Consider the following 22,459-nt stretch of genomic DNA (forward strand, 5'->3'; position numbering starts at 1 on the left):
TAACTATAAAAAATAAGTAGCTCTGTTTATCTTACCAAAGTTGTGTAATTTTCCATTATATTTTTCCATCTTGCATGGTGGAGTGTCTAGTTTCACTTTATTTCGTTTTGACATTATTTTTGTTTAAGAGGTAGTGTCTAATTATGTCTTCTATTTTATTTTTGATTTTGTTTTTTGATTATGCTTTGATTTTGTTGTGTTGTTAAAAAAATAAGAAAATAACATGTAAAAGCCCAGCCGGGCGTGAATTTATAAATAAATAAATACATAAAAAATATCATAAATAACATAATATACTGTCCCCCCTTTCAAACAAGAAAACAAAAGCAAAATTCCTTAAGAAGTTTTGTCGACATCACGTACAACTATCGAGTTCCAAACTGTGGCTCTAGTTTATTATAAACTACTTAAGAAAAACGGTGTTTAGTTCCCAGTTAGTTCCAGTTCCCTCCACCAGGCCTTGCGGCTAATAAGTAACTTTACTTTGTGTAGGAGAGGGCTGCCAGATAATGGATGTTTACTAAGACGTGAGGGAAGCATGCTGGAAGGAAGAAGGAATGATTCAACTTGAAGAGGAAATAAGAAAGTCTCCCATAACAAGAAGATCAATGAGGATATTTGCGCAGAGAGTATAATCTAAGTAAGTTTGTTTTGTGACGCAAATATATTATTGTAATACATCGGCTTGGAAATACATAAGATATTTTTGCAAATATCTTACCATGGCGTATTTTGCACTTTAAGTGATGAGATCCTTGGTTCGAGATCCAGAGGTTGCGTTTTATCACCTAACGTTTCCTAATGATGTAAATATCAACATAATGTCATTTCTGGGTGTATATAATATTATCTACATCTTATGTAAATATTTTGCACATAATTAACGTAAAACGCCTAACACTATGTGTACAAACCTAATTAAAAATTGATACGTAATAAGATAATACCACGTTGCGTGCATAATATGTCAATTTAAATTATTCGTGTTTTAATTGGAGGTTAGTAATGAGTGTCATATGTATATGCTACAATTATTATTTTTTTATTTTTATTTTTTATAGTGAATACCTCACAAGAGTCCCAACTGCTCCCGTCTGGAGCCAGTGAGACTATGGCATCCCCAATTGGGGGATGTTGTGAGGCTGAAGGTAAGTGGGGAAGGGAAAGAGGAAGGTGGGGAAGTACCTGGCTATTCAGATCTAGTCACTAAACACGGCTAAAGCCATTTGGAGCAACGTTTCAATTCTGAATGGTGGTCTTACACCAGGGCGATACTGGTAGTATCTTCCACTCTGGAACGTGCCGCAAATATACTATATATTATTTTAATTAATTAATTGTGAAATAACACAAATTAACCAAATAAAATTTATTTGCGCACGCCGGGTTCGAACCCGCGACCTTCGGAATGGCAGTCCAATGCGTTACCACTGGACTATGCCGGCCGTCAATTATTAAAACGATGATAACATAAATGATTGATGATTGTCCTTTGATAACATAAAATATGAAAGTGATATTATTGTATCGTTCTATGTCCGTGTTTGAGTCGGTAAACATGTGATAAGTAAGAAAGATGTTTCCATCGCCGCGATTAGGTATTTTCATCTCGTGAATAAATGTGCGGCGATAACTCCGGAGTCCACTCACGGCGCCCATAAGCGTTATGTTTACAACACAAACCGAACTTCGATCAAAGTGACGTGGGGTATTTTTCTGCTAGATTCCCCACGGACATATCTCCATTTTCCCTCGATGAGTCACAAATTTCCCAAAAATGTGGGAAATTTCTCTAAATTACTCGCAGAATTGGAGATATTGCTTCTGTAAAGGGTGTAATCGGTTCGATATATAACCAAGTAGCTGCCTCCCACTTTCACCCACCGGCCTCCAAGAATACACATCCCCTGACAGAATAGGGATTCTCTGGTCAAAAGGAAAACCGGAGGTGTTGCTTGCTTTTCAGCGAAGTGCCTTTAAATCCGACTACTGCAAAACTATCTGCTCATTAAGCCGAACTAAGTGAAAAGTGATTAATTATATCGGATTGTAAAATGCTTTGATTTTCTGATTAAAGTTATTTATTTTATTAATTGATGATTGCTAATTTTATTACAGCGAAATTCTGTTTTGATTGGACCACTTTGTATTTCATCTGTCTGTAAATTTGTGTTCCGTTCAGTCAATCCTGTCAAGATGGTAGCCGTGTTTGATAAAACCTTTCTATTCTCCAGAGATTTTGAGGGTTGCGATTTTTTTAAGCTGCTAAGTCGGAGTAATTAACATTACGCCAAGTCTAATGTTCACGGAACTACTAGTATACGTATATAAAACAGGCATGATGCCCAACACTTACGTATAAACAATAATACTCAACAAATTAAATGACAAACAAGATATGTAAAAGGTAGAATACAAAGTTCCTAATATTTTTTAGTTATTATTGGCACCTGTGCTGACGACACACTCAATGTACTTAATTGTCTTTAAAATGGGCTTCAGCACATTATCACTTCGATATGATTAATGATAGAACTTTTATTTAAAGTGTTGAATATGGTCATTAAAATGTCTACTTCGTTTTTAGAGCAGTGTATAGTGTTATAATTTTTTAATGTTTGCTACACTCGCTTCAAGAATAAACAACTGAAAGGATCCTTTTCATTTAAGAATATTAAAGAGACTATTTTAATCTCAATTTAATCGCTACTGTCTTATGCACTATTGCTTGGTGTACTGTCCGGAATTCCACTTTATTTACAAGGAGAAGAGAAAAAAAAACAAATTAACCCACCAGTATTATTCAGATTGTAAATACTTTGTACATATATATTAAATGGTTAATATTCTGTTTGTATGAACTAACACCATCTAGTATTTTTTTCCAGTAAAAATCAGAATAAATCCAACAATCCGCAGATGTTTATCTCACTTCGCACGACTAATAACAAAAACCCCTTCCCCACTGGTACTAATTTGTCACCTTAATCCACAGACCTTGAATTTCCTGGAAATTACATTGTGCAAGTCTCAGATTACTTATATTTATATTTCTCGTTCAAATGATTTCAAAGTTGGAGAGAGATCTCTAAACTTGGAACGTGAAAACACATTCTTCAAATTGACAACCTTATAACTACTTAGCAAAAGTCATTACTAAGGGTCAACCTCAAAAAACCATTTGGGTTTCACAGTGATGCACTATTTCAAGAGTTACGATTTCTGGTTGTTATACAATTGTACGGGTGTGTCAGAGTGTGCAGGAAAAAAATAATTTTAAAAACTAATAAAAAACGTCTTCCCTACCTATCTTTTGAACACTTTCACGAATTGGACACCCTATGCTCACGTGAAAAAATCCAAATGTATCACTCCCAGTAAAACATCCCTTATTCTAAGATACCCTTCATTCTAAGAGCTAAAACTATACAACTTCATACCTGACGCTTGGAAAAAGAAAAGCACAGGCGTTCTTTATATATTAACCACGACTTGGCTTCATCAATCATTGAAGAAGGAGAGTGATCTCGTACTTTTCAAAAAATAAAATCAAATGCAAACCAAAATACAAAAACCAAACAAAAATAAAATCAAACAAAACCAAACAAAAACAAAACGGGAATCCCTCGAAGTTGGAGAGTCAAAACATCCTACAAATGTTTATTTCATGTAACAAATAAAATAAAATAAATAAATAATAGTAAACTAATTTGGAAGCGATCGTTCAAATAAAAGTTTTAACAAGTTCAGTCACGGAAAACCATCAAATTTTCTGGTGATAAAATCATATGTTTGAAAAACACATTTTGCAGAGTGTGAGAACGGTTCGGACGGAACTAGGATGGAAGTATTTACCTGGCTAATGTTGCGGTGCTTCACTCAATGCGGATATAGCTAGTAAGCATCTTTCTGCTTGGGACCGGATCCCGATACTAAACGTTAATTGATGCAATTTAACAGAAAAGGTGAACATTTGTATTTATAGATGCTCTTAGAAATGTTTTTCTCCGTTCTCTTAGGAACATGTTCATTCACCGTGAATTTATAATAACTATACAATAAAGTAGGTACTTACTGATTATTATTATGATTTACATGAAATTTTTGTAGTTCTTTATAATTCACGTTTAAAGTGAATTGGGCTAGGAAAATAACAATTTTTGTAAAACATTGAATAAATATGTAGTCACGAATCCACGACGCCTAGGAAGGAACCCGACGCTTTGATGTATTCGATCAATAGAAATTACTACAGTGCGTAATTAAATAAAATATGTGGTCACAAAACCGCGACGCCTAGGAAGGAAACCGACGCTTTGATGTAACCGATTGATTGAGATTACTACAGCGCATAATTAAATAAAATATGAAATCACGAATCTGCGACGCCTAGGAAAGAACCCAATGGTTTGATTTCACCGATCGATCGAGATTACTACAGCGAATAGTTTAAAAACATTACGAAATAACTGAAAGTAATTAATTCCTCATACTACCGTTATAATAAGTTGATTATGTTGCTTGAGCAACCCGACGCGTTGGATAGTTCAATATTTAAACGATCGATCGAGATTACTACAGCGCATAGCTTTTTAGGGAGGAGATAGATTAGTGCATACAGTTAGCAATACATTCTTTTATACAAATGAAAGAAGCAAAAATATCCCACCCCACTAGTGGCCAAACCAGCTTAAGTAATTTTTATTAAAGACAAAGTAATTTCACACAAAAATCGTATTAACATTGGGTTTATACATTTATTTATTTTTATTTTTAAAAGAAAGACAAACATTCGCGGGTTACAAATAACCTGACAATATTTGAAAATATCCTACCACCACCACAGTAAGCTGAAAATGTTGCTTGTGTTGTGATGGAGGACGTGTTGTGACGCGATGTCAACTCGGCCACCGACCGGTCAGCCGGAAATATTAAGAGAATTGAATTATTGCAGTTATTTGTAAGAAATTCATAATATTAAAGGTATTACGTGTTGCAGTAAGTACATTACAATATATGTAAAACATAATAATATATTATATGTTTTACATATATTGTAATGTACTTACTGCAACACTATATTTGGTAGATATAGTAATAATTATAATTATAATAATAAATTCCTGTGATATTCAAAAATCTGTTTCTAAAAAAATAAGAAAATACACAGAAGTAGGGAATGAGATTAAGAGAATTTGGTATTCTCAGACTATAAAAATATTACCATTTGTTATTTCGGCTACTGGCATTGTACTTAGCTCTCTCATTTAATATTTAGGCGTATTAGATCTGTAAAAGAATGTATTTATAAAAATGTAAGAATCAGTAATTTTAAATACATGCAGGATTACGAAATATTTTTTAAATATTTATATGGAGCGATCAGTAGCATTTATAGGTCCAGTTAGGAGTTATATCGATCCGAACCCTCTGATATGAAAATATCTAGAGTCGAATTATTTTTCCATTTGATCTCTGATGAGTTGGCGTGTTGTTCTTGTATTGTTTTGTATTTATTATGCTTAAACAATGCACTTGCATAATTTGGATTAACTAGATGATCATTTGTGGAAAAGTGTGTGGAAGGGCTTAGTTTTTCCTGTGGGGAAGATTTTACCCGGACAAAAAATCAAAAAAAAAGTTGATAAGTAATATAATTTATACATAAAATAGGTGATTTAGGTTATTGTAAATAGCAATTCACGTGGAAATGGTTTTTTATAAGTTTGTCACATGCAATATTAATTCAAAATATTACCGTTTGTTTCGTTTCAAGCCTATATTATTCATAAGCCGTCAATTTTAATGATTAATCACTGTGGTTTGAGCAGGATTATCAATGTCTGGACTTCAAATTGTTTTTGGATTAAAAATATTTTTCTCATGAAGTTTCTATTAAATAACGAAAATATTGACCAACTTTGTAAACATTACTAGGGGATATTTGATAAACAACAAGCAGAACACTAAACTAATCGTGCGTAAACATGCGAGCAAAAACTTTAGATTAAGTGTTTAAAAACCTTGCTTGTTATGAATAAAGGTTAGGTTAAACAATCATTGTAAAATAAAACGTTGTTAACATATTATTAAACGCAAACACCATTTTCTAGGTGGTTGAAGTAGTCAATTGTATAGGAAGATCTCTGCGATTAAATATACTTAACTTACATATTAATCAATCATAAATTCGAGACGTTCCACTATTCAAGTGCATCGCGAACCTTCTGAGCTATTGCACCAACCGCCAGTCCCCCCGTATTTCTCCTTAAGAATTTGGCAACAAAAAATGAAAGTCATGAAAAGGGTTTGCCCTGGTGACAGTTAATTTCAAATGGAAGACTCCACCGTGAAAAGAACAAAATGTTGTTATTATATGTATCAAAAATAGAAAACCTACCTTGGTTTACCAGATAAAAAACAATGAATTAAATTTTGTCATCATTTATATAATTGTTATTTTACGGAAAAAGCAAAGTGAACTAAAAAAACCCGGGAATTTCGAATTGTAAAAAAATATTCCCCGAGCAATCTTGTTATACACTACCAACTTAACAATGATAAATCTAATTCAATTTTATTTGACAGTTGAAATCGTTTGGAAAAACGTTAGAGATTAATGGTTACACATTTTTCAGAAGCGGATGAATTTTCCACCCACCAGATCAAGGGAAACTTCGCGGGAAAAGTAATATGATTGTTATGTCATATCGGTGTAGGGGTGATTTTGGGTTATGACAAATTACAGACTTCGGACGATTCGATGGAGAGATTTTAGAGACAAAGAGAATTTTGTTGTAAATTGCAGAAATTTACACCTATTCGTTTAAAGTATAATTTGAAATATCTGTGCGGTGTGGGAAGATTTATCTCGTTTACATTGCGGAACGGTAGTTGATTAATTATCAAAAGATTATATTATTGAGTGTGAAGCTTTAACAGCTTTCTGCTTATTATTATTACCGGGTGTTTCAATTTAATTATGGCGTGATTTTGATTTATTGTTCATGTTAGAGAACATTGAAATGAAATAAATGTTTTTTTAACTTGATGTAAGTTTTTTTACGTTAACAGGAAGCAGTGACGAAAATATTTTTTCTTCAAGACCTACATCACCTTTGGAGATGCTGGGTGGAGGCTCTTTTTACGGAAACGAAGGTGAGTAGTTCTGGGAATCTAATAGTCCAACTGGAGAGGTCTTCTCTCAACTGGCTTCTCCTGATTCATTTATTTATTTATTTATCAATATTATTTTAGTAATTTGTACATTCAAAGTCACAAATTAGTAATTAATTGTAACATGCATAAATGCTATATTTTCTCTTGCTTGATGTGGCTCCCACACAACATATTGAACCTTCTAATTGGTGCAGACTTTAAGTTTTCCGGCAGCGCATTATAGTACTTCATCCCTTTATATAGTATATTCGAGCCGCCAAAGCCTGGAAACCCCTTACCCCATGAACCCTGCTCCCAAAAAAAAGAGGTGTAAGTTTTTCCAATGAATGGTTCTCGTGGCTGCGGTACCCATTCCCGCCTCGTAAATGAAATTTAGTTCCTATGTAAATTATATTTATTTTGGTTAATAAGACTGCCTCCGTGGTAAGAGGTAACCCTCTCGACTAGAAATCAAGTAAATTTCATTTGATTAATTTATGTTATGTCACAATTCACTAATTTAAAATACTACATAGTATCTTTGCGGCACTTTTGGAGTGGGAAATACTTTCGGTGTTGCCCTGGTGTAAGACCATCAACGAGAATCGAAACATTGCTTGAAATGGCTTTGGCCATGTTTGGTGACCAGATCTGATTTAGCGGGAACTTTCCCACCTTCCTCTACCCCCATCTCATTCCCCTCCCTACTACCTTCAGCCGCATAACATACCCCAATTGGGGAAGCCCTAGTCTCACTGGCTTCAGACGGTTGGGAGCAGTTGGGACTTTTGTGCGGTATTTACATTTAAAAAAAGTGTTTCTTGAAATGAGGTGATAAAATAAAACACGCACAGATATAATGTTTTAGTGTATTCGAGAATATTATAGCTGGACAAGGATAACTTTGCAGGCAGCCAAATGAACAAATGATTTTTGTCAATCTATAGTTTTTTTTTAATTTTCACTTAATTTACACTGGCCACGCCAAAACCTGTAGCAAGTTGTCAAGAGTGTCAAGCTGTATGCTCTTGATTCAAAACATTTCACTGCTTTAGTGGTTCCCTCGAATCAATAACAAAATCTTTTCCCGTGTTTTTTTTAATGTAGTGTTGTGTTAAAAATGCTTGCTCGTAATACATTATAAATTTGTGGGAGAATTTGAAAACAAATTGAATTTTTTTTTAAAATCAAATTTTAAACACTAAACCATAAAACTGATTGTTAAAACTTCAAAGTAATTGCCGCTAAATCACGACGTATTCTCTTACATGGGCTATCAATCATCCGCTATGTAGGGATGCGCAGTTCGTGTTTGTTATGTCCCGTTTATCTATCTGCTACACGGTGGGTACTGGGTAATGATATCACGTGCATGTCGCTGTAGGAGCACCGTGGTAGGTAGCCCTGTAGCGCCGTAGCAGCGCTGTAGTCCTTCTGGAGTCCCGCTGTAGTCCCGCTGTAGTCCCGCTGTAGTCCTCACGCGCGCTGCTGGGTTGCTAAAAAACAACTTTCCTAAGCGCTGGCTCAGTTTGATTAAGCCTGAAGATTGAATTGAAATACGTAGACAGTATTTTAAATGCATAACACCCCTTGGAGACGTGATGGTATTCTTTTTTTACGAAAGACAGCCCCAAATAGAAAAAAAAAACTTTACAAGGTAATTGGTATTATTTTGTAAAGGTTTTTCTATGTAAAAAATTAGGTTAATATAATCAATGATTGCTTTCTTAGCATCCAAATAATGTCGCTCGATTTCTAAAGAGAAGTGTTTTTTTTCCCAAATAGTAAAAACCTTTTTTTTTCAAATAAGACTTAAAATTTCGTAAACATTCTATTACATCACAAACCCGGCGATGCTTGACTTTTTCTACCTTCTATAAATATAATATACATGTGTTATATGTATAAACCGTCCGGAAGAAATTCTCTTTATGGTAGTGAAGAACTAAGCGCACAGACAGACGCAGATAGCGCCTTTATTTTATACAATTTAGATATAAGTAAACGTAAGTGAGACTGTATGAGAGTAAACATAAGTGAGTGTAGTGATAAGTGAGAGTGTATGGGTAGTGATATATTACAACAATATCACGACTTATGTTTGGAGATAAGTAAAGTGACTTAAATCGTGATGATAAGTGAGAGTGAATGGGTGGTGATATTGTTCAACAGAATGAATGTCAAGTTTGTTATGGTAATTATTCCATTACCTAATTGACACCTAGCTAATATTTAAATTGCATCTCGTGAATTAAATCAAAATGACTAAGATGTATCGAAAGGGCTGTTAAGAATAAAGGTGTTTATTATTGAAACCAAATTGGAAGTTACTTTAGGTTAAGATATAAAAAAATTGGTGAAGAAACAACAAAAACATACATTTTTAATTCGTAATAAAATAAGCATAAAATAGAAAAAATGAAAAACAGACTTTTTACTTTGAAAATACATTATTTTAATTTGACTATTACTATAGCGACATCTGATTACACAGATTAACAAATTTATCCGTGCAGGTTGTCAAATAAGGAATGATGGTATAGTTATATACATCAGTGATAAAAATAACACAACCATTCAATAAATAAACATCATAGACTCCAACTGCATACAAATTACATATGAAAAAAAAACATGTTTCTAGCTATGTACAGATCTCCATCCAAAAACAACATCACAAATTTCTTAACTGAACTTAACAATACATTAAATGATCTCAACAAATACAAAAATATCATCATCATGGGAGACCTTAATATAAACACTCTACAAAACGGACACCCACAAAACATAGAATACCTAGCAATACTAGCACAGCATGGACTGGAGCCAATAATAAATGTTCCAACACGAGTCACACAAAACACTAAAAGCTGTATAGATCATTTAATGATCAAGACAAAACTAAAAACCAAAACAGTAGTACTTGAAAGCACAATCACTGATCACTACATGAATATGATAGCAATAGACACCGAAAACACTATCTCGAACCAACATAAAATATTTACAAAAAAAAATAATTGACTACTCAAACTTAAAAGAAAAACTCCAAAAAATAGACTGGAATACAATATACCAAATAAATAATGTCGAGGAAGCCTGGAATACATTTACAAATACGCTAACGCAAGAAATAAATAATTACACGACAGTAAAAAATGTAAAACTTACACACAAAGCAAAAAAAATTAAACTATGGATAACACAAGGATTATTAAACTGTATTCGTAAACGAGACAAAATTCACAAACAAATTAAACAAACACCGTATGACATGGAACAACTTAATTACTATAAAAGATATAGAAACATATGCACGAAAATTATAAGAGTAGCTAAGGAGTTGTACTACAGAGAAAAACTTAAAAAAGAAAACAATTACCCAAAGGAAATATGGAGAATATTAAAGGAAGTTACATACACACAAAAATACAAACAGAAAAAATACTATCGAACATCTAAATATTAACTCGGAAAAAATAGATGCCAATACAAATATATCCTCCACAACACAGGTGAACTCCTAGCGTGGAGGACAATATACTTTACCATTGTTTAACAAATATATTAAAGAATAAATAAAAAATAAAAAATATTAAAAAAAAATATAGAAATTATGGCAAACCACGTCAAAACTTTTTTGCAACTATAGGGAAAGTTTTAGCGAATCGTAAAAAACACAGCACACACACACTAACACAAAAAAACAGATCAAACATCGATACTCAACCAACACAACACAGATTTATATTAAAAAAAACTTCGGAAATCGAAATTAACAAAATAATAAATACATTAAAAAACCGGATTGCTCCTGGATTAGATGAGATAACAACGGATTGCATTAAAATAATAAAAAATGAAATATTAAAACCCATAACACACCTAATCAACCTTAGCATAACACATGCCTGCTTTCCTAATACTCTTAAAAAAGGACTGGTAATCCTTATTTATAAATCCGGAGATAAAATGGAAATAACTAACTATAGACCAATCACTTTGTTAAACTCACTATCAAAGATTTTCGAAAGACTATTAAAAAACCAAATAATAAAATACCTGGAAGAAAACAAATTAATCTCGGACAAACAATATGGATTTAGAGAAAAAAGAAGCACAAAAGAAGCTTTGGCAAGTACAATAGATTATATACATAGCAACTTAGATCAAGGATTTAAATGCATAGCGATATATCTAGATTTGGCTAAAGCCTTTGATTCAATCTGCCACAAAACAATTTTAAAAAATTAAAAAATATGGGTATCAAAGACAAAGAACACAAACTATTGAAAAATTACATGAGCGACAGAACACAGCAAGTCAAAATTAATAACTATACTAGCAAACCACTGCCGATTACACACGGAGTTCCACAAGGAAGCATACTAGGGCCCGTTCTTTTCACAATTTACATAAATGAACTTTGCAACATGGAAATAGATGGAGAAATAATTAGTTACGCAGACGACACAGTTTTACTATTTAAATCTAAGGATTGGAATAAGGTATATAACATAGCGAAACTAGGAATCACGCAAGTGAAAAAATGGTTGGACTCAAATACACTTACACTAAACATATCGAAAACAAAATTCACAACGTACAGCATAACTAACACAGGACAGCCAAAAAACAATACAAACACCATAAAAATACACGAATGCATAAACAGCAACATCTGCGATTGCCCCCCTCTAGAAAAAACAGAACAAATAAAGTATCTAGGAATCGTAATTGACCATAATCTTAGATGGACACATCACATCAAACAAATCACAAATAGGCTCCTCAGAACAATACACATTTTCCTAAATATAAGAAACATATATAAAATAAAACAATTGAAAACAATATATTATGCACTATGCCAATCAATAATAGAATATGGATAATTGCTAGGGGAGGAGCAACAAACGCTGCTATCACTCAAATAGAAATCGCACAGAAAACGATATTAAAGGTAATACTCAAAAAACATAAACTAACCGACACAGACCAAATATTTAAAAGCTGTGACGTACTTGATATACGCCAATTATATGTTAAAACACTACTAAACTACATTTTCGACCAAGAAAACAAAGCCCAACAAACACAAAATATCACTAATAGACCGGTCAGACAAGCGTACAAAGAAAACATAAAAACTCCGACGGTAAACACTACCTTTGGACAAAGACACCATAAATACCACGCTATTAAAGCATTCAACAGTCTTCCACTTGAAACAAAAATTGAGGAAAATAAAAATAATTTCAAACACAAAATAAAAAAATGGATTAAAGAACAAAAAGACAATATTACCAAAATGCTATAACATAAAAGAATAAAACATATACACGCAACACAAAAAAATATATAAAACACGCAACACGCAAAAACACATATATCATTATAAATGCCGATTTACATTCTCTTTTAATATTTTTCTTTTAGTGTGATAATTATATTTTAATTTTTAATCTTTATTTTTAGTTTATCTTTATTTTAAGGTTGTTTTTCTTTTTTTTAAATGTATAAATTCTTATATTATAAAATGGGGGCCTCAGCACGGGTAAACAACCCAGTGAGGCCAAAATTACTGAATTGAAATATGAAATATTGTAAAATAATGTATCAACAATAAAAAAAAGGAATGTACGAAAGAACAATCTGAACATTTTGAATAATGTAGTCGTCCAATGTTTGGTATTTACATGACATGGGATTTTTTTTTGCATTAAAAAACAATTAAGATCTGTATTACTTTGCGCTAAAATATTGTAAAATGTTATCTTGAGGTAACTAACAGCCATATTTCCTTAATAAGGTTACAAGAAAAAAGACATATAAATATTACTCATGGATAAAACGTGGGTTGATACATTTCTGCATGACACCGTCGAAAAGATGTTAGTTCCGTATTATTCGCTGGGAAAGCGGACGTGTTACTTTATAAATGAAATGAAAGATGGCGGCATCTCTATTTCGGCAAGTGCTTAAGTGGCATCTGTCGGCGCTTTTAGCAACTACCTACTGTATCCCGTGCGACACACCTCATTGGTTACTGACGTCGCTGACTGACAGACGGGGACAGAGCAAGGACGGTAGGTACTGCCATAGATATGGAAGACACTAGAAGGTCCCTCGAAAAATAATAATAATAATCGGGTATGGGACCTTTCGGAATCGTTACGTGATTTGAAATGGCTTCAGCCATTTGTAGGGAGGTCAGATTCATTAGTCACTTTTCCTTCTACCACACGTAAAGAAGCTTCTCGCAGCCTCTATCTGATAGTATTGTGTTAGTTAAATGTGTTTTTACTAACGTAGCATAATTTTTATTCCAACTTATAAATGAAATAATTATTTTTTTTCATTTATGTATATAATAATATTATTATTCAATTTATGAAAAGAGTTTATTAATAAAAAAAATGTATAAATAATACTATTATCACTCGTCACAGCTGTTCAGAAGGCGAAACAGCTTTCACGTGATACAATAATTATCATGAATAAACTGTTTTTTTTTTTTATCAATTAAAAAAAATATTAATAAATAAATATAATAAATTGAAATTGAGATCTAGAAATTTAATTTGATAACAATAAATAATTTCATAATTTGTGCATTTCTAGTGCTTATCTCCTATTTATCTCGAATTTGTATAAAAATACAGTAACCAAAAATAATAAAATTACGAGCGGATTATATTGCCTTAGTTCTGGATGGCAAAGTACGAGGCCGAATGTCCTCCACTGGCAATGAACGGACGTGATGCTGTTGCTGTATTTCTGGATGGCAAAGTTCGAGGCCGAATGGCCTCCACTGCCGATGAACGGACGTGGATCCTGTTGCTGTAGTTCTGGATGGCAACGTGCGAGGCCGAATGGCCTTCACTGGCGATGAACTGACATGGATCCTGTTGCTGTAGTTCTGGATGGCAACGTGCGAGGCCGAATGGCCTTCACTGGCGATGAAATGACATGGATCCTGTTGCTGTAGTTCTGGATGGCAAAGTGCGAGGCCGAATGGCCTTCACTGGCGATGAACTGACTTGGATCTGGCCTTCACTGCCAATGAACGGACGTGGATCCTGTTGCTGTAGTTCTGGATGGCAAAGTGCGAGGCCGATTGGCCTTCACTGTCAATGAACGGACGTGGATCCTGTTGCTGTAGTTCTGGATGGCAAAGTGCGAGGCCGATTGGCCTTCACTGCCAATGAACGGACGTGGATCCTGTTGCTGTAGTTCTGGATGGCAAAGTGCGAGACCAAATGGCCTTCACGGGCGATGAACTGACGTGGATCCTGTTGCTGTAGTTCTGGATGGCAAAGTGCGAAGCCGATTGGCCTTCACTGCCAATGAACGGACGTGGATCCTGTTGCTGTAGTTCTGGATGGCAAAGTGCGAGACCGATTGGCCTTCGATGCCAATGAACGGACGTGGATCCTGTTGCTGTAGTTCTGGATGGCAAAGTGCGAGACCAAATGGCCTTCACTGGCGATGAACTGACGTGGATCCTGTTGCTGTAGTTCTGGATGGCAAAGTGCGAGGCCGATTGGCCTTCACTGCCAATGAACGGACGTGGATCCTGTTGCTGTAGTTCTGGATGGCAAAATGCGAGGCCGATTGGCCTTCGATGCCAATGAACGGACGTGGATCCTGTTGTTGTAGTTCTGGATTGCAAAGTGCGAGACCAAATGGCCTTCACTGGCGATGAACTGACGTGGATCCTGTTGCTGTAGTTCTGGATGGCAAAGTGCGAGGCCGATTGGCCTTCACTGCCAATGAACGGACGTGGATCCTGTTGCTGTAGTTCTGGATGGCAAAGTGCGAGGCCGATTGGCCTTCACTGCTAATGAACGGACGTGGATCCTGTTGCTGTAGTTATGGATGGCAAAGTGCAAGGCCGATTGACCTTCACTGCCGATGAACGGACGTGGATCCTGTTGCTGTAGTTCTGGATGGCTTAGTTTCTAAATTTCGGTTCCAGAATTCAGATGTAACTACATATAGCCGGGGATGGCGATCATCTCACATTTATGGTAGGAAAGTATCCAGATTTATGATAGACGGCGAACAATACGGCGTTTCTCATCCGCCATTCCGATTTACGGTACAACCACTGAATTTATTAAAAAATATGAATTACGAATAACCGAGATGAGCTACATCGCCACTATTGTTACAATTGACATGAAACCGAGCGACGCGCGACGAGCCGAACGCACACAAATGTTCACTTTGTGCTCCTTCAAAAAGTGACGCAACCAGAATCGGAAACTACCGACCCCTTTTCTAAAAGCCCATCTATACTACTCGCGAAGTTGATCGAAATTGACCGAATACGATAGTGTGGGCACGAACTTCACTTTGCTTCGGGCAACTTCGCTTCGCTTCGCCCGACTTCCGATTGTTGTCTGTAAATGCGCCCGAGTCAAAGGACTGGACTGAGTTACTCGCGAAGTTGCACGAGTGTGTGGGCACGCACTTCGAACTTCGGCTAACTTCGTCGAGGACTTCGTCGAAGCGTCGAAGCGAGTAGTGTAGCTGACGCTTTAATGTTGCCAACCTATCCAAATAAATTAGTAAAAGGTCTTATAATTGGTTATTTATGTAATAACGTGGTAAGATATGAAGGATGTATGAAATAAGTTATTTTAAGAAGAATACAATTTGAAGAAGAAAATAAAGATCACAATACTAAAAATGGTGATTTTTATTTCAGCGTTATTGTCTGGGTTATACAATACGTAATCTGCCCTGCAGTTGGTACTGAAACTTCGTTATTTACAATTTAAAATCAATTGATTCCTTTCATCAAAATGCATATCTTGTATTTTGTAAATCTATGGCTGCAGGATTCTAAATTTGAACTGTGGAAATATTGCTGTCGTAAAAAATATTAATGACAGTAAAAATATCGGGTCGAGTCTGGCTGGGTGGATTAGAGGATGGAGTAGTGATACTTACAATGAAGTATCCACTCAGAAATATTCGAGAAAAATGTTATGTCTGTCACAAATTAATAGAAATCGAAGATCTATTTTCGCTTGCGCGCTTGTAGAGATCGTAATTGAATCAAATACATTTCACGAAATATACCTACTTAAAGATTATGTAAATATTAAACGCTTTTGACTTCCATTAAGACAATTTTGCTTTTGGGGACGCTGTAAGTACGTTATTTTTGAGGAACGAAAAGATCTGAATAGCATGAAATTTACCAGTGTTCTTTCCTGCCTTCTTCTTCCAACTGTCTACTTTCTTCAGGATGGCAAAATGTTTTAAAAAATGGGCATGTCAACACTGTAAACTTATTTACATTACACTGTTTTTTTATTGCTTGATTAGCCTCGTCCAGACACTTAGCCGTACCATATTATAAACACGAACAAAGTTCGTTTTATGAAAACGAATTTTATAAAATATATTATGAAAAACTATACTAACATACCGAACGATTAGTTATAATAGACCGGATTTAGTTTTACAAAACAAAATTTAAAAAAATAACTTATGTCATTTATGTCGCTATTCCAAATTCCTGTAATATTAAAAAATCTGTTTATGAAAAAATAATAAAATACACAGATTTAGGAAATGAGATTAAAAGAATTTGGCATCCTCAGACTATAAAAACATAATCATTTGTTATTTCGGCTACTGGCATTATACCTAGCTCTCTCATTCAAAATTTAGGCGCATTAGATCTGTCAGAGAATTTGTATATAAAAATGCAAAAATCATTGTCATTGACAAATGTCATTTTAAATACATGTAGGATTACGAAAGATTTTTTAAATATTGTTATTGAGGGATCAGTAGGATTTTTAGGTCCAGTTAGGAGTTCTACGAAAATATCTGGAGTCCGTAAATTATTTTCCCATTAGATCTCTGGTGAGTTGACGCTTTGTTCTTGTATTTATTAGGTATGCTTTAATAATGCACTTGTATAGTGTGGATTGAATAGATGATCATTTGTGGAAAAGTGTGTGGAAGGGTTTAGTTTTTCCTATGGGGAGGATTTAACCCGGACATAAAAGCGAAAAAAAAAATAAAAATTCGGGTCTAAATTAAACGGTTAAGTATTATTTGTTATCTCACTTGCAACTTGAGAACGGCACAACAAAATTTTTTTTTTCACTTACGTATTTAATATTGGAATTTATACCCCTTAAAATGTTGGTGTGTGGTTCAATATTTAAGAATTAAAAAAAAAGTTTAGCAGAAAAAAACGCTTTAAAATAAATAAAAATATCAAAATAGCAATGTCAATTAAACCAAACTATAAACTATTAAAACAGAAATAATTTTAAGAATACGCCTACAACTAATTTAGAGCAGTTATTTTGAATTCGGTAAAAACAAACCAGACCACCGCGAGAGAAAATTAAATTATTAAAAATAGCCTGTCATAGCGCTCGATAAAGGTTGGATTTTTTTCAACACGCCATCTGCTTTTTTAATTTAACTCCTTGTTCAGTGTCAAGATGTCGTCGAAGACATCTAGCGGAGTTTATGAGAAGTTGGGAGGCAAAATGGCGGTCGGAATGACGTTTGGACGATCACGAACGGCGTTGGAATTAAAATTTTAACGAGTATTTTAAAATTCTGTAATTGAACGTCACCGGGCCAAATTAAATTATTTTACCGAGTGGATTGAATTACTCGGTGGATTTTTTTTACATTTTGATATAATTTGAGACGTTTCTATTTTAGAAAATTGCGTGGTAAAATGCGAAGGTAGAACATATAGCAAGGTGACCTATTTCATCAAGGCTGCATTACATTAAAAGTAGTTACTATCTCAAGATTTAACTGTTTTTTTGATCGAATAAAACAATGAACAAAAAACTAAACAGCAAACATTTTTATAGTTGATAATAATAATTTTTTTTGTATTTATTTATCATTACAGGATTATAAACATACTTACTATTCAAGTAACATTAGATATATATATGAACTGTAATATTGGAGTTTTACCTACCATTAAAACTCTTATTATGTTGCCTTCCTTATCCAGAATATTTCTTGGTGAGATAGCATCTCTGTTTCTACCCGATTTCGGCTTCTCGTCTCCTATTTCAGTATTCAAATTTCACGCCATTTGTTGCGCGATTCGTCCCTCCATGAAATTAACTACTGCCACCAACAGCTCGGCGTGTAAACACGCGATAAAGCGACGCCGTTTTATTCAATTGTAGTCTCACAAGACAGAGGATAAGAAATATTCTGGATAAGGAAGGCAACATAAAAAGAGTTTTCATGGTAGGTAAAACACCAATATTATGTTGTACCTACCGTTCCTTATCCAGAAAATTCCTTGGTGAGAATTGTCTGTTATCGTCTGGTGGCAGTTTTGATGTCAATTGTGATCACCTTCATGTAGAAGCGTAGGCTGGAGGTCTGCCCTCCTAAGGATCGCTCCTCCTTCTGATTAAACAAATGAAAACTTTGGGGTCTGCCTTCTTCAGGCGAATGATTGGTCTGAACAGGTTGTCAAAGATGACGTCCCCGGTTCCTAAATACAAACGTCGGCTGGAGGTCTGCCCTCACCCCGATCGCTTCTCCTTCTGATTACAGAAATGGAGGAACTTTGTGGGTCTGTCCCCCTTGGGCGGATGACTGATCTGAACAAGTCCCCTGGCTTCTGAATATAAGCACCAGCTGGAGGTCTGCCCCCACCCCGATCTCTTCTCCTTCTGATTCTAGAAATGAACTGTCTGCCCCCTTCAGGCGAATGATTGTTCTGAAAAGGTTTGTCGAGGATTGTGGATTGAATTAATGAGGAGTTTAATCTCCATCTTGAAAGTTGATATTTTGCAAAATCTGTTTTTGAACCATAAAATAATATGATCATCCATATCAATAACAAACTGCAAACCTTCTAAATTCTTTAAACAAGGTTATAGCTTCCGAATTCTTACTTTGGACTTTTATATCCCGTTGCATTTGAATCGAGATGTTTATTATACCCTTCATAATTTTTTTCACCACAAGATGGTAACGTCAATTTTCATTATTTGAAATAGTTGATTTATGCAGAGCTATAGAGATAGGAGCTAAATTTAGCGTTTTTTGAAATGTGCAAGGAACTTTGCCAACTGAGTTCCCATTGGATCTCTCTAATGTCGCTATCGTTGAAGTTCGCCAGCTCGTCCTTAAAATCTCTCGTTTTCTATCGGACCATCCTTACAGTGCATCATTCCAGCCCCAATTTTCCACACTTGCAGCTCCAGTTGAAGTATTTGCGGTGGGTGAGAGCTTTTGGTGGTATCTATCAGTATCTCTAGTTTATACTTGATCTGCTGAGGTAGGTTGAAGGCTGTGTACTTTAGGTCCGGTAGCCAAAACACAATATTATCAGAGATTGCGTAATATTTTTGCATAAAAATCTTTTGGAGAAGAAACAGAATTTTTGTTTTAGTCGTGATTTTGCAGCTAAAGAACCGTTCGCGGTAGAAACATGATGTTTATTGAATAAAATACAATATACACGCCGAGTTGTTGGCTGCAGTAGTTCATTTCACGGAGCGATGAATCACGTGACAAATGGCGCGAAATTTGAACACTGAAATTGGAGAAGAGAAGCAGAAATCGGGTAGAAACACAGATGCTATCTCTCACCAAGGAATATTCTGGATAAGGAACGGCACTACATAATAGAAATTGTGTTAATGGCAAAGTAATAAAACTATAATAATTTTCGATATATTTACCTAAGGATTACCCAGTCACTAGACGAACCTGTATTGAGGCAGAATTTTTGAACAAAATTATTCATACGATGTCTATGGTTTACCAATACATATAGCAAATAAGTTCCTACAAAACCATTTATTTACTAGTAGGTAGCTTCAAATTTACTCATCTTCCATAGTACCTTATACGAAAATCACTAGACTTGGGTGAGTTCATTGGTTATTTCACGATCTGTGTTGATTGATTTGAAAACTTCGATCAAATTTCAAATAAAGACGGAAGAAGCTGTGCAAATTTAAAATCGATGCACGATTGTACTCACCGTTTGTGAGTCGTTGTTGCTTCCGAGTAACACATTTAGATTGGTAGTTATTTGAGAAGAAGGAAATGCGTTCAGACATCATACAAGATTGGTGCAGTGAAAACTATTTGCTATACGTACATACCTTGTTGTTAACACAATTTTAAGAGTTCAGTTGTCTAAGTGTAATGACACCAAAGTCCTAGAGATAGAGAAGTTTGGTTACTTTATTTAAATTCCGAGCACTTCAGTTGTCTAAATGTAACGACATCGAAGCCCTAGAGATTGAGAGGTTTGGTTACTTTATTGAAATTCCGAACACTTCAGTTGTCTAAATATACTGACATCAAATTCCTAGAGATAGAGTGGTTTGGTTACTTTATTTAAATTCGGAGCACTTCAGTTGTCTAAATGTAATGACACCGAAGCCCTAGAGATACATAGGTTTTGTTACTTTATTTAAATTCCGAGCACTTCAGTTGCCTAAATGTAACGACACCGAAGCCCTAGAGATCGAGAGGTTTGGTTACTTTATTTTGCAATAACCATTACCATTACCATAAACATTAGGAGTAGGTACATATGTTAAAATTTGGATCAAAAATAAGAATAGGGACTTCACCGGTGAATTAACCCAAATTCGCAGTTATTGAAGTCACCACATTATTGAGCGAATACATCTTAATACAAGTATAGGTATGTTCAAAGGTATTAGGAACTAACACGAAAAATTCTGCCTCAACATAGGCTAGCCTAGTGAAGCGATATTTGAGAAACCTCAATTGTACTTTTATTTTATTTTTACCATCACAATATTATGTTTGTATTTTATAATCTTAAATATAAAAGTTACAAATCAATGTACACCATAATATGTATGTATAGTTGAAATGTGTAAACTTTCCTAAATAAAGATATTATTATTATTATATTTTAAATCTTATCAAAAACTAATTTTATTATCTATGGGATATATTTAAGTATATTTATCTGGTTACTTTCAATTGTAAATACAAGGTTCGTACAGCAAGACAGATCTCATTTTGCCAACAAAAAAGCGACGTGAAATGTTTTATTTGCTGACTTTCCTAGAGTTTAAATTAAGGCTTTAATCAAATTGGAATAAAAAACAAACTGAAATAATAAAACAAAGCCTTAATAATTATTTTTTGTTTCTGACAAGAAAACTCTTTATGACAAGTTAGTTAAATGTTCAACCAGAACATAGTACAGGTGTACAATTTATTTTAAAAGTCTATGTAACATCAACCCTTGTGATTAATTTGAACCCATTTGAAATGATATCGCGGTCTACGGTTGTTAAACACGTTTATTAAGTCTGTAGATATTATCCAGCTTTAAATTTAATATCAAAGGGGCTGTTCACCCTTCACCCCCGAAGGCTGTCTCTTAGATGTCATTACCAAGTATCCTTTAGGGCACTGATCCATTCTCAGTATTAATTAATAATTATATATATAAAACGCTTGTGCCAAATATTGATAATCAAGTACACGATAGTTAAATTAAATCTTTCGACGAAAAAACTTTTGTTTTCTGTGTTGGTTCAAATTTTAAATATTCTAACTTACAGTTACAGTTAAAAACGTTGTAGTTTTCTATAGTGGAAAATACGAAAGACATTTTTTTTCCGACTTTATGTCCGGGTTAAATTTTCCACATAGGAAAAACTAAACACTTCCACACATTTTTCCACAAATGATCATCTAGTCAATCCAAAATAATACAAAAACAACACGTCAAATCACCAGAGATCTAATGGGAAAATAATTCACCGACTCCAGATATTTTCATATCAGAGTGTTCGGCTCGGTAGAACTTCTAATAGTACCTATAAATCCTACTGATCCCTCAATATAAATATTTACAAAATCTTTCGTAATGCTAAATGTATTTTAAATGACTGATTTTTGCATTTTTATGTATAAATTCTTTGACACATCTAAAACGCCTAAATTTTTAATGAGAGAGCTAGGTATAATGCCAGTAGCCGAAATAACAAATGGTAATATTTTTGTAGTCTGAGAATGCCAAATTCTTTTGATTTAATTCCCTAAATCTGTGTATTTTCTTATTTTTTCAGAAACAGATATTTGAATATTACAGGTATTTGTAATAGTGACATAAATTATATAGGTTATTTTTTAAATTTTGTCATATAAAACAATATCGGGTCTATTATGACTAATCGTTCGGTCTGTTGGTATACTTTTATCATTATATATTTTATAAAATTCATTTTCTAAAACAGAATTTGGTTCGTATTATATGGTACTATAT

Source organism: Hesperophylax consimilis, chromosome 2 (assembly GCF_061612785.1).
Source record: "Hesperophylax consimilis isolate HC1 chromosome 2, BYU_Hcon_1.0, whole genome shotgun sequence".
In the NCBI taxonomy this organism is placed as follows: Eukaryota; Metazoa; Arthropoda; class Insecta; order Trichoptera; family Limnephilidae; genus Hesperophylax; species Hesperophylax consimilis.